The 14,602-nt window shown below is 43.7% G+C and overlaps 1 protein-coding gene across 4 annotated transcripts in view; it reads right to left on the reverse strand.

The window, feature by feature from the left end:
• Nucleotides 1–13,634, reverse strand: part of SCAP (SREBF chaperone) — a 66,133-nt gene extending 52,499 nt beyond the window's left edge. For all 4 annotated transcript variants that reach the window (XM_047772850.1, XM_047772859.1, XM_047772840.1 and 1 more), the window contains exon 1: nucleotides 13,486–13,634. The gene's annotated coding sequence lies outside the window, so the exon portion shown is untranslated. The remainder of the gene's footprint in view (nucleotides 1–13,485) is intronic.
• Between the last annotated feature and the right edge of the window lie 968 nt (nucleotides 13,635–14,602).

Here is a 14,602-nt window from a genome sequence, read left to right on the forward strand (position 1 = left end):
TTTTTTGGTCTTTTTTTAGGGCCGCTTGTGTGGCATGTGGGGGTTCCCAGGCTAGGGTTGAATCGGAACTGTAGCTGCTGGCCACAGCCACAGCCACAGCAACTTGGGATCCGAGCTGAGTCTGCAACCTACACCACAGCTCATGGCAACGCCAGATCTTTAGCCCATTCAGCAAGGCCAGGGATCAAACCCGAAACCTCATGGTTCCTAGTCAGATGCATTTCCTCATAGTTCCTAGTCACCACGAAGGGAACTCCTAAAATAAATTTTTAAAACACCAAAGCCCAACAGAAAAATAGGCAAGGGATACAAACAGCTTTTTCACACAAAACAGAAATAGTCCTTCAACTTTAAATTAATACTTCCCTTGATATGAGTGTTCATTCTATTACTCTTTTAACCTTTCTGTAGGTTGAAGTAAGAAGTCTGGAGGGAAAAAATGTACAGAGAAACTATTTTCACCTATCAAATTGGCAGCAATCAAACTGTGTGGTACCACAGTGCTGGTGTGTGTGGATTAAAAAGCACTGCCACACACAGCTGGGAGGAGATATGGACAAAACCTCCATGGAGATTTACCTGGTAAGAGCTATCAAAATCACAAAAGCTCATATTCAACAACCCAGCACTCTTGTTTCAGGTAAGTGACCCGGCAGATGCACTTTGCCATGCATGAACTGATACATATACAACACTACCCAGTGGTGTTTGCATTAGCAAAATTTAAAACACCTTACACGTGCATCAACAGAGTTCTTTCTGGTTAAATACATTAAGGTACATCCCAACAATAGAATATTATCTAGTTGTAAAAGAAAATGAGAAAGCTCTTATTTATTGATAATGAATTAATACAAACAAGCAGAGAAAAAAATCAAGGGATATAGTGTACCACTTTTCATGAACAATAAAAGAGCTCTCTGTTTATCTGTCTATACTATGCACAGAACAGCCCTGAACTGAACTCAAGAACTTCTAACACTGATTGCCTCTGAGGAAAGGATTTGGTGGCCATGGGCAAAATTCAAGAGAAACATTTCCATGTGCACTCTGTTGTACTTTTAAATTTTGTTATGTGAATTTAAAAATAATGAAATATTTTCTGTAGAAGCAGCAGCCTTCTACTTTGAGTTTCTGTATCTGTATTTACACCCTGCCCTATGTTCATTCTGACTTTCTCACTCTCCCCTGATTGACTGTCCCTCTTGGAAGAAGGTCACAGCTGAATCACCTTTCTGTTCCTTAGAGCACCCAGCACCTCAACCTCATTTTGTACTGAACAGGAAGTCACTGCAGGTCTATCTGTTCATTGTGCTAAACTAGTCCACTGGCGCAAACAATTCATCTTTGAGGAAAAGAAGGTTTTTTTGAAAGTGGCTTTGCAAAATGGACCAATGATCAGAAAAGGAAATTCTGCCTCTCTAAGCATCAAAATTAACTAAATAAGGTGGAAGAATTTTCAGCAGACTAAGTTAACAGTACTGAAAAAAGAAAGGAGTTTTGGTTAATGAGTGAAAGCTGATTTCAGAGAAGTTGAAGCCTGAAAACACACACATTCAAGAACATGATTACTGCCACATTTAGAATAATTGCTGGGAAGGCATAGCAGTACCCATATTGAAAGAATACCAAATTACATTAACTGGTTGTGATGGTCATCACAAATAACCATGTAGAGGATGCTGACCCTCTTCAGAATGAGCATCAACAAATATATTAAAGATTTTCTTCCACAATGCCAGCTACCAACATTTTCATTCCTTCTTGACCTGGTCACCAATGACTCACAAAGAGACTGAATTGACCACTGCTAAGACCAAGGGCAAAGAATGTGTTTTAAAGTTAGAAACAATCCAGGAGCTCAATGGGGCAACCTTGTCATTTCACAAAATAAGACCTTTGTCCCAGGGGCAGGATGCCCTCAGGCTTGGTCCCTGCTGGCAAGAGTATGGCTAGGACTACCCTTCCACTCTCAATCACACATGGACACATTCCAGGTGATGCAGAATGGTGGCCCTGCCTGGTGTGGTCTGCTGGAAAGCATCATGGTTCTTAATGGTTTACCCGAAAGTGGAGATGTGATGAGTCTCTAATACTATCTCAAAAGATTTTTCTTCATTTTTTATTTATTTATTTATTTATTTATTTAGTGTGTATGTGTGCTTTTAGGGCCGCAACCGCGGCATAGGGAAGTTCCCAGGATAGGGCCTGAATTGGAGCGGCAGCTGCCGGCCTCCACCACAGCCACAGCAATGCTGGATCCAAGTCACATTTGCAACCTATGCCACAGCTGTGCAGCAACACTAGATCCTTAACTCACTGAGTGAGGCCAGGGATCCAACCTGCATCCTCACAGAGACTGTGCTGGGCTCTTAACCAACTGAGCTACACAAGGAACTTTTTATTAAAAACAAGAGCTTTTAATATAAATGCTGCATGGAAGATGATACCACTCCGAACATAAAACATGCAAAAGAGCTGTTCGTGAGGGGAAGAATGGGAAAGAGAGCCAAGAGATGAGGTGTACTTGGCGCCCTTCTACTTGAACAGTTTTTTCAACAAATTGTGCTGGGAAAGGTGGATAGCCATATGCAAAAAAGTTAAAGCAGACCCTTACCTGACATTATACTTTAAAAATTAACTCAAAATGGATCAAAGACCTAAACAAAGATATAAAACTACAAAACTCTTAAGAGGAAACAGAGTAAAAGCTTCAAGATACTAGATTTTCCAAGGACTTCTTGGATATGGCACCAAAAGCAGAGGCAATAAAAGAAAAACGTAGACAAGTTAGACTTCATAAAAATTAATCATTTTTGTGCATTGAAGGAAACAATCAACAGAGTGAAAAGACAACAATAGAATGGGAAAATGCATCTGCAAATCATTTATCTAATAAAGAATTAATATCCAGGATATAGAAAGAATTTCTATAACTTAGCAACAAAAAAAACCAAATAACCTGACTGAAAAATGGGCAAAGGTCTTGAATAGAAACTTTGCTAAAAAAGATACACAAATGGACAAGCCCATTAAAAAATGCTCAATATCACTAATCATCAGAGAAATATAAATCAAAACCATAATGAGCTACTACTTCACACCCACCAGAATGGCTCTTATTAAAAAAGTAAAGAAACCTGAGCTCCTCGGAGTTCCTGTCGTGGCGCAGTGGTTAAGGAATACGACTAGGAACCATGAGGTTGCGGGTTTGGTCCCTGCCCTTGCTCAGTGGGTTAAGGATCTGGTGTTGCCAGGAGCTGCGGTGTAGGTCGCAGACGCAGCTCGGATCCCATGTTGCTGTGGCTCTGGCATAGGCTGGTGGATACAGCTCCGATTCAACCCCTAGCCTGGGAACCTCCATATGCTGCAGGAGCGGCCCAAAAAATGGCATAAAGACAAAAAAAAAAAAAAAGAAAGAAAGAAACAAGAGTTCCTATTGTGGCTCAGCAGGTTAAGAACACAACATAGTCTCTCTCCAACAATTCGGGTTCGATCCCTGGCCTTGCTCAGTGGGTTAAGGATCCAGCTTTGCTGCAAGCTGTGGTATAGGTTGCAGATGCAGCTCGGATCCTGCATTGCTGTGGCAGTGGGGTAGGACAGCAGCTGCCGCTCCGATCTGACTCCTAGCCTGGGAACTTCCATGTGCTGCAGAGGTGGCCGTTAGAAGAGGAAAAAAAAAAAAGTGAAACAAAAAAACAAGTGTTGGTAAGGATGTGAAAATGGTACAGCCCCTATGGAAGACAGTTTGGCAGGCCTCAAAAAATTAAACATACAATTACATATGTTATGTAACTCCTCTCCTAGGTATATATCCAAAGAACTGAAAACATGGACTCAAACAGGCATCTGTACACCCACATTTATAAATTTCTAAAAAAAGCATTATTCACAACAACAGGTGGAAATTGCCTAAATATGCGTTGACAGATGAAGAGATAAATAAAATGTTCTAACTGTAGAAAATTATTTAGCCTAAAATAGGAATGAAATTCTGATACATGGTACAATAAGGATGAATAGTGAAAACATTACGTAAAGTTAAATACCCCAGACACAAAAGGACAAACACAGTATGATTTCACTTATACCAGAGACCTAGAATGGGTAAACTCATAGAGAAAGAAAGAATGATGGTTGCCAGGGCCTGGAGGGAGAAGAGAATAGAGAGTTGTCTAGTGGGTACAGAATTTTTGCTTGGAATGATGAAAAGGTGCTGGAAATAGACAATGGTGATGGTTGCACAACACTATGAATAAATCTAATGTCTCTGAATGCTGTATTTAAAAATAGATCAAGTTGGAGTTGCCGTCGTGGCGCAGTGGTTAATGAATCCGACTAGGAACCATGAGGTTGCGGGTTCCATCCCTGCCCTTGCTCAGTGGGTTAAGGATTCAGTGTTGCCCAGAGCTGTGGTGTAGGTTGCAGACGCGGCTTGGATCCTGCGATTGCTGTAGCTCTTGGTGCAGGCCAGCAGTTACAACCCCGATTCGACCCCTAGCCTGGGACCCTCCATGTGCCGCGAGAGCGGCCCTAGAAACGGCAAAAAAAAAGACTAAATAAATAAATAAATAAAAATAGATCAAGTGGGAGTTTCCATCACGGCACAGCAAAAACGAATCTGACTAGGAACCATGTGGTTGCAGATTCGATCCCTGTCCTGGCTCAGTAGGTTAAGGATCCAGTGTTGCCCAGAGCTGTGGTGTAGGTTGCAGACATGGCTCAGATCCTGTGTGGCTGTGGCTGTGGCATATGCTGGCAGCTATAGCTCTAATTGGACCCCTAGCCTGAGATCCTCCATAAGCCACGGGTGTGGCCCTAAAAAGAAAAAAAAAAAAAACAGATCAAGTGGCAAATTTTATGTTATATATATTTTAACTCAATGAAAATACCACCAGGTAATTTTAAAAGAAAAACATAACAATGAGAAGAGTGGATGATACAGATGAAACAAGTACCTTCAAACTGAGTAAATAACAGACATAACTGATAGATACACAAGGACCGCTGAGCTCTCTTTTGTGTATATTTGAATTTTATGATAATAAACATTAATAAAGAGGTCATTTGTAATGTGCAAAAAAGCATTTTCAGAATTTACTCCTTTACAAAATTTAGCAGCAATGATTATATAAGGATCAAAGACCTAAACTTAAGACCTAAAATTACAAAAACTCTTCAAAAACACAGGGCAAAAGCTTCAAAACACTGGACTTGACAGTGATTTCTTGGCACACCAAAGGCACAGGAAACTAAAGAAAAAATAAATAGATTAGACTTCATAAAAAATTTTAAATTGTAGGCATCAAAAGATACTATTAACAGGAGCTCCCTTTGAAAAAGGAGTTCCCTTCGTGGCTCAGCAGAAACTAATCTGACTAGCATCCATGAGGATGCAGGTCCAATCCCTGGCCTCGCTCAGTAGGTCAGGATCTGGTAATCTGGCATTGCCGTGAGCTCTGGTGTAGGTAGGTAGCAGATGCAGCTCGGATCATGCGTTCCTGTGGTTGTGGTGTAGGCTGGCAGCTGTAGTCAATTTGACCCCTAGCCTGGGAACCTCCATATGCCGAGTGCAGCCCTGAAAAAAAAAAAAAAAAAAAAAGGATATCACTTACATGTGGAAGCTAAAATATGACACAGTACTCCCAATGAACCTATCTACAAAACAAAAACAGAATTACATACATAGAGAACAGACCTGTGACTGCCAAGGAGGAGGGAGGAAGGGCTGGGGGTTTGGGGTTAGTAGATGCAAACTCTTATATTTAGAATGGATAGACAGGGACTTCCCGTCGTGGCTCAGTGGTTAATGATTCTGACTAGGAACCATGAGGTTGCAGGTTCAATCCCTGGCCTTGCTCAGTGGGTTAAGGATCCGGTGTTGCTGTGAGCTGTGGTGTAGGTTGCAGACGCGGCTCGGATCCTGAGTTGCTGTGGCTCTGGCATAGGCCGGCCGCTACAGCTCCAATTAGACCCCTAGCCTGGGAACCTCCATATGCCACCGGAGCGGCCCAAGAAATGGCAAGAAGACAAAAAAAAAGAAAAGAATGGATAGACAATAAGTTCCTACTGTATAGTAGAGGGAATTGTATCCAATCTCCTGGGACAGACCTTAGTGGAAAAGAATATAAAAAAAGAATGAATATATGAATATATATATATACATATATATATACACTGAGTCATTTTGCTGTACAGCAGAAATTGGCACATTATAGATCGACTATACTTTAATAAAAATTTAAATAAAAAAATGAGAGAGAAAGAACCTTGAGAAGCCTACTAATGGTTACTACTGGGATTATACATGATTTAAACTGTGTGTGTGTGCACGAACACATGTGCAAGTGCACACCTATTGATTTTTATTCAACATGGATGACCTGGATTTTAAAAAAAAACCTCTAATCCCTCAAGAAACATAGAAACTGCAGGAAAAAGAGAATTAGAACTATAATTGAGAATACAATCTTAATTATATCATCTAAAAATAAGAAGAAAATTGATTTTTAAAAAAAGCAGTTATGTACGTATCTTTTCCTCAATTTACAATGGGGTTATGTCCTGATAAACCCATCCTAAACTGAAAATATCGTAGGTCAAAATGTATTTAATACAATTAACCTGAGCATCATAGCTTAGCCGAGCCTACCTTATATGTGCTCAGAACTTCCATTAGCTACAGATGGGCAAAATCATCTAACACAGAGCCTATTTTATAATACAGCACTATCTTATACAATTTATTTATTTTTTATGGTCACACCTGTGGTACATGGCCTGCAGCAAATGCAGGTTCCCAGGCTGGGATGGAATTGGTGCTGCAGCTGCAGGCCTACACCACAGCTTGTGGCAACTAGGAATCCTTAACCCATTGAGCAAGGCCAGGGATTGAACCCGCATCTTTCACAGATATATGTCGGGTTCTTAACCCACGGAGCCACAGTAGGAACTCCTGATTTATTAAATACCATACTAAAAGTGAAAAACAGAATGACCATCTGGGTACAGAATGGCTGTAAGTGTATCAGTATTTACCTTCGTGATTGCCTGTCTGGGAGCTGCAGCTCAATGCCGCTGTCTAGCATCATTACTGAATGTGTGATATCTTGGACACCATGGTATAGTCAAAAATTAAGGTGGAGAGCAGCTATATTTGGAAAACTATTCTGGCCAATCTGATGAGATTCAGGGTAAAACATGTAAGCATCACACTCTGGTTTTAGAGCAGGGCTCCCAAAGGGTGGTTCCCTAGGCCAACAGTGGTAGCACCTGGTAACTTGTTTGAAATTCAAATTCTAAGGCCTACCTCTGACCTAGAGATTCTGGAGTGGGGTTAAAACAATCCCTCCAGGTTATTCTGATTCACAATTAAGTTTGAGAACCACTGTTATGTAATGATGTCTCACATGGATAAAAATAGCTTATATGGTTAGGAAAGTGTATTTCTTCCTCAAACCCCATTTTGTTATTTTATTTTTATTATTTTTTTGTCTTTTTAGGGCTGCACCCACAACATATGGAGGTTCCCAGGCTAGGGGTTGAATCGGAGCCATGGCTGCTGGCCTACACCACAGCTATAGCAATTCAGGATCCAAGCCGCATCTGTGATCTATGCCACAGCTCACAGCAATGCCAGATCCTTAACCCACTGAGCAAGGCCAGAGGTCAAACCCACAACCTCACGCTTCCTAGTCAGGTTTGTTTCTGCTGTGCCACGATAGGAACTCCCCCGTTTTGTTATATTAACATAAACTCAAGAGTAAACATTAATCTATTCAATTGTGAAATGATAAGCTAGAAGATGACAAAGATATTTTTTAATTAAAAAAAAATTTTATTATAGGGAGTTCCTGTTGTGGTACAGCAGAAACAAATCTGACTAGTAACCATGGGGACACAGGTTCAATCCCTGGTCTCACCCAGTGGGTTAAGGATCTGGCATTGCTGTGAGCCATAGTGTAGGTGGCAGACACAGCTTGGATCCTGCATTGCTGTCCTGCATTGCAGCAGCTACAGCTCCAATTTGACCCCTAGCCCGGGAACCTCCATGTGACATGGGTGTGGCCCTAAAAAGAAAGAAAAAAAAATGTATTATAGTTGATTTACAATGTTCTGTCAATTTCTGCTGTACTGCAAAGGGACCCAGTTATACATATATATACATTCCTTTTCTCACATTATCCTCCATCACGTTCCATCACAATTGAGTAGGTATAGTCCCTGAGCTATATAACAGGAGATATTTTTTAATTTGGTAGAATTCTGGAATTACTCATTTTGAGATAATGTCCTAACCATTGCAGTGGAATGAACTCTACAATCTAGTCTGTGATAAGGAATCAACGTATTTGGAATTTCAATGTTTAAGTGATTTCAAAATACTCTAAGGTTGGGGAATTGCACAAATACGACTACTACAACTGCCTTGTTTGCATAAACTGATTAGTCTTTCTCACTTCAAACTGAATTAACATATTAAAAACAGAAGTGGAACAAAAAAACTAACTTCTAAACAGCTATATCAGTCACTATAGCTTCAAACTTAAGGCAGGTAATACATTTGAGACAAAGACTACTGAAATACCAGATTCTCTTTCACACTCAGACTCCAATTTTTAAAGAAATCTACGACTGGTTATTAACACAAAATAACCTTTCTCTGATCATGGAGAGTTACAATGAACTTCACTAGACCTCCAACTCAGAAACAAAGGGTTAGCACACCTTATATATATTCAGAAAATACTAAATATTGGAGTTCCTGCTGTGGCACTACAGGATCAGAACATCTCTGCAGCGCCACAATGCAGGGTTAATCCCTGGACCTGCATAGCAGCTTATAGGATCTGGCATTGTAGAATTCCTGTCGTGGCTCAGTGCTTACTGAACCCGACTAGTATCCATGAGAATACGGGTTCGATCCCAGGCCTTGCTCAGTAGGTTAAGGATCCCAAGTTGCTGTAGCTGCAGCATAGGCTGTTGGCTGTAGCTCCAATTCGACCTCTAGCCTAGGAACCTCCACATGCTGTGTTGCTGCAGCTGTGGTATAGGTTGCAACTGTGGCTAGGATTTGATCCCTGTCCCTGAAACTCCATATGCCATGAGGCAGCAAAAAAAGAAAAAAGAGAAAATGCTAAATATCAAATAACCCAGTCATTCTTAATGTTTTTGATTATGAACCCCAAACAATGAAAATTCAAGCATGTCCTCAATGTACGCATATTTAAATATAAATATTTATATTATATTATAAATGTATGTGTATTATATTAAATAAATATATTTATATTATATTTATAGCATTACCATGCTAATATGAAGTGTACATTATAAAATACATAATAGGAGTTCACATCATGGCACAGTGGAAACAAATCTGACTAGGAACCATGAGGTTGCAGGTTCAATCCCTGGCCTCACTCAGTGGGTTAAGGATCTGGCGTTGCCATGAGCTGTGGTATGGGCTGCAGATGTGGCTCGCATCTGGCGTTGCTGTGGCTGTGGCATAGGCCAGCAGCTGTAGCTCCAATTAGACCCCTAGCCTGGGATCCTCCATATGCTGTGGGTGAGGCCCTAAAAAAAAAAAAAAAAAAAAAAACGAAAAAGAAAGAAAAATACATACTAAATTTGCTTTGTTTTGTTTCGTATTTAGGTCTGCACCTTTGGCATATGGAGGTTCCCAGGCTAGGGGTCAAATCGGAGCTGCCCCTGCCAGCCTATGCCACAAGCACAGCAATACAGATTCCGATCTGCTTCTGTGACCTATGTCACAGCTTGTGGCAGTGCCCGATCCTTAACCCACTGAGCAAGGTCAGGGATCGAATCCACATCCCCATGGATACTAATCGGGTTTGTTACTGCTGAGCCACAATGGGAACTCCCATAACAAAATTTCAATAATGCTAAATTAAAAACAAAGACAGAGTTCCTACTGTGGCTCAGTGAGTTAAGAACCCAACTAGAATCCATGAGGATGCAGGTTAGATCCCTGGCCTCACTCAGTGGGTTAAGGATCTGATGTTGCCACAAGCTGTGGTATAGGTCACAGATGCAGCTCAGATCTGGCGTTGCTGTGGCGTAAGCCGGCAGCAGCAGCTCGGATTTGACCCCTAGCCTGGGAACTTTAATATGCCATGAGTGTGGTCCTAAAAATAAAGAATAAAATAAAAATAAACAGACTGTTTTTTGTTCTCTTTTTCCTCCTGAGACCCACGTGCACCCTGATGCTTACGCATACCCCCTTTGGACTCTCCTGCAAAGCTGCATAACCCAGCAACCCTACAAGCATTCTCAGGTAGTACCCCTGACCAGTCAAGTGGACAATGTCAAAGACAACAGCAAAATTTCTCTTTGAGTTTTTTATAAAAAAAACTTAGGGCCGTACTCTTGGCATCAGCAAGTTCCCAGGCTAAGGGTCAAACTGGAGCTACAGCTGCTGGCCTACACCAGAGCCACAGCAATGCAGGATCCGAGCTGCACTTGAGACCTATACCACAGATTGTGGGTCAGATCCTTAACCCGCCAGGGATCAAACCTGCATCCTTGGAGTTCCCGTCATGGCGCAGTGGTTAACGAATCCGACTGGGAACCATGAGGTTGAGGGTTCGGTCCCTGCCCTTGATCAGTGGGTTAACGATCCGGCGTTGCCGTGAGCTGTGGTGTAGGTTGCAGACGCGGCTCGGATCCTGCGTTGCTGTGGCTCTGGCATAGGCTGGTGGCTACAGCTCCGATTCAACCCCTAGTCTGGGAACCTCCACATGCCGCAGGAGCGGCCCAAGAAATAGCAAAAAGACAAAAAAAAAACCCTGCATCCTCATGGATACTAGTTGGATTTTTAACCCACTAAGCCACAATGGGAACACCCAATAGTCAAATTAATGTCTCCTTCCTGCTGAGTTTCATTATCTCTTTCTCAAGTCTGTGACACTGAGTTCCTCCCTTCACCCCAACACCCTCTTCTGCTACCTTTAATGTGGAAGACAATGGAGAAGACTGCGGACCAGCAGGTGCAAGAATAGCATAAAACACGGAGTCTATTGTTAGACAAACCTGGGTTTGTACCTGGCCTCTGCCTCTAACTCACTACGTGACCCAGGGCTGGTCAGATAACATCTCTAGAACTAATCAGTAAAAGCACTGATGATAACAGTGTCATCTCCCCTGGCTATCATGATGATTAAGTGAGATAAACTTATTACAGCACCTAGCATGAAATCTAGACAACACAAGTGCTCAATAAATATTTTACCCAGAATTATTCCTTCAGGTGGCAAAAGTCACCTGGACTTTATCCAACTCAGGAAGGAAGCAAGTAACAGCAGAAGTAGCTAGGTGGTAGAGTCCCGCAGACCTGGCTTGAAAGTCTGACCCCCAAAGACAACCTGGGTGACCATGGCAACTCAGTTTCTCTACGCAGGGGAGCAGTCTCATCTGTCCGATGGGAGTGGTGACACAAACTGTACATGGAAGTACCTGTCAAATCCAATAAAACTAACACTGGTGGCCAGCAAATGGCCACCAATGGTGAGGGTAAACAAAGATCACATAAACCTAAGTGTCAGCCCAGGGTCCTTGGGACACATTCACAAGCATACTAAGAAAGTAAGCATCCCTGTAGTCTATCACCAAATGCTAATAAATGAAATGTGTACCAAAACTCACAGGTACAGCTCATTTCCCAACTGGACAGTTTACTTGTTCATAGATCACCTTAAGCAACTCACAATCTTTATGCCTCCATTTTCTAGTCATTAACTAGGAGATTTTTTTATACCCACCTCTCAACAGTAAACTAATCCAGATGATGGCAGAGGAGGCCCCAAAACCAGTGATTATAAAATAAAGCACATGGAGAACAATGGAGAGGTGTTGTTTTTGCCACAACAGCAAAAAGAAAACAGAAAGCTCTCAAACACCAGACTAATTCACAATAAGTGAGAAATAATCTTTTGCATTTCAATAAATGACCAAAAAATTGAATATAGAGATAAATTCATATATATCTTGTGTTTTTTACATCATGTACCCGGGGGGATGCTGCAAATGTATAAAATACCTAAAACTTAAACTCTATCAACATACAGGTGGGGAGTTCCCATTGTGGCTCAGTGGTAACGACCCCAACTAGTTTCCATGGGGACATGCATTACATCCCTGGCCTTGCTCAGTGGATTAAGGATCCAGTGTTGCTGTGAGCTGTGGTGTAGGTCGCAGACACAGCTCAGATCCTGTGTTGCTGTGGCTGTGGCCTAGGCAGACAGATGTAGCTCTGATTCCACCCCTGGCCTGGGAATTGCCATATACCAAGGGTACGGCCCTAAAAAGACCAAAAAATTTAAAAAAAGAAAAGAAAAGATACAGGTGTGGAGTTCCTGAGTGGCACAGTGGGCTAAGGATCCAGCATTCTTACAGCTGTGGTGCAGGTCACAACCAGAGCAGAGGTTCCATCCTTGGCCTGGGAACTTTCACATGAAGTGAGTGCAGTCAATACTACTAGTACTAGCTAGCACTAGTACTACAACAAGTGGTCAATTAGGCATTATTCAGTAACACCTAAAACATACAGCCAAATAGACACCCTTGACCTTGACTACCTTATAAAAGCTTCCATTTTTAGCACAATACTCTGAAATGGCAGCACACCAATAAGGACACCGCACAACCAAACTCCACAAACATCTGGTGAGAAATCCAAAGTTAGCATCATTAATGAAATCTTTTCCATGTCCTCTTCACAGAAATTATTACAAAATCCCCAGAAGGAGTTTAGTCCCACAGCTCTGTCACCACAGGTGGGGGAGTAGGTGGCACAAAACAGAAAACTCTTGCCAGGAAGGGATTCTCTGCTCCCCTCGGCCGAGAGCATTTTCGCCTGTACAACGACCTGCAGTTTAAACAGTCTGGATCCAGGGCTCCCTGCAACTAATTTTATCCTGACGTTACAAGCCTGGATGACATACTGAAGAAATAAAACCACCTAAACACAGGCAACATCACTGAGCAATGTTTAGGTATAAGCAATACAGAAAACTAGAAGCCAAGCAAAACCCAGCAAAGAAGATATGCGTTGCCTCTTGATTAGATCTTGCAGGAAAAAAACAAGAGCGGACAGCGTCCTCGAACTCTGGGAAACCCAGACATGAAAGGAGGTTCTAGAACCCGCAGCTTCCCGGGGGACCGCGGGGCCAGGGGGCACAACGGCGCGACCTCCTCTCGAACAGCGGTCTGGGGTTCCAGGGTGAGGTCTGTGGGCGCGAGGCTGGCCCCGACGGGGGGCGCGGTCGGGGTGGGGGTGGGGACGCGGTAACTCTGCACCCTCTCCAGGCTGCGGTCTCCCGGCCTGGCCCGCATGGCTGCTGGACAGCGCCCACGCCCGCTCGCCGGTGCCCCAGGCGGCCCCTATCCCGGAACTCCTGGAGCCGCGCGCCAAAGGCCCGAGCCCCGGCCCGCGGACAGAAGCCGTGTGGACGCGCGCAGCAGTACCTGTGGCGGAAACAGCTCCCGGGCGGCTGCAGCGGCGACGGCGAGGACGGGGGCGGGACACGGCGTGCGCGCTCCCAGCCCGCGCGGTCCGGTGCGTGGCGCCCGCCCTCTCTCTCCCAGAGGCCCAGTGCCCGCGCAGCTCTCCGCCCCTTCACCTCTCACCTCCTACCTTTCCCCTCCCGCCCCCGCCGCTCTTCGCACGTGCGCCCAGCGGCGCGCGCATGCGTAGTCCAGTCCTCGCCGGCGGCTCTCGCTCGCCCCCAGGTGGACATCGGCCAGATGACCCAAGGGAGAGGGGCGGGGCAGGGTCGGCGAGCGGGGCGGGGCGAGGTGGACAGACCTGAGCACAGCACCAGAGTTTTAACCACATTACTGGGAGTTAGCAAGAACATGTACGTGAGGAGTTCCTCTTGTGGCTCAGTGGGTTGTGAACCCGACTAGTATCTATGAGGATACAGGTTTGATCCCTGGCCTCACCTAGTGGATTAAGGATCCAGGGTTGCTGCGAGCTGCTGTGGAGGTCTCAAACACAGCTCAGATCCTGCATTGCTGTGGCTGTGGCATAGGCCGACAACTGCAGCTCGGATTCAACCCCTAGCCTGGGAACTTCCATGTGCCATAGGTGTGGCCCTAAAAAGAAAAAAAGAAAAAAAAAAAAAACACATGATACCCATGTTTCTTTTTTTTTCTTTTTTTGTCTTTTTGCTATTTCTTTGGGCCGCTCCCGCGGCATATGGAGGTTCCCAGGCTAGGGGTCGAATCAGAGCTGTAGCCACCGGCCTACGCCAGAGCCACAGCAACACAGGATCCGAGCCGCGTCTGCAACCTACACCACGGCTCACGGCAACGCCAGATCGTAACCCACTGAGCAAGGGCAGGGACCGAACCCGCAACCTCATGGTTCCTAGTCGGATTCGTTAACCACTGCGCCACGACGGGAACTCCAATACCCATGTTTCATAACAGCAAAAAATTAAAAGGGGCTGAAACAGGTGCAACAAATGCAGATGGGTCAAATAAATTTTGTTCATAAAACGAGTTCCCCTACAGCCTTTTAAGTTTTATGAATATGAACTACTGTGGACAGATGTTCTTGAAAGAAGGTTCAAAATGAGTT

The sequence above is a fragment of the Phacochoerus africanus genome, chromosome 1 (genome assembly GCF_016906955.1).
Source record: "Phacochoerus africanus isolate WHEZ1 chromosome 1, ROS_Pafr_v1, whole genome shotgun sequence".
Classification (NCBI taxonomy): domain Eukaryota; kingdom Metazoa; phylum Chordata; class Mammalia; order Artiodactyla; family Suidae; genus Phacochoerus; species Phacochoerus africanus.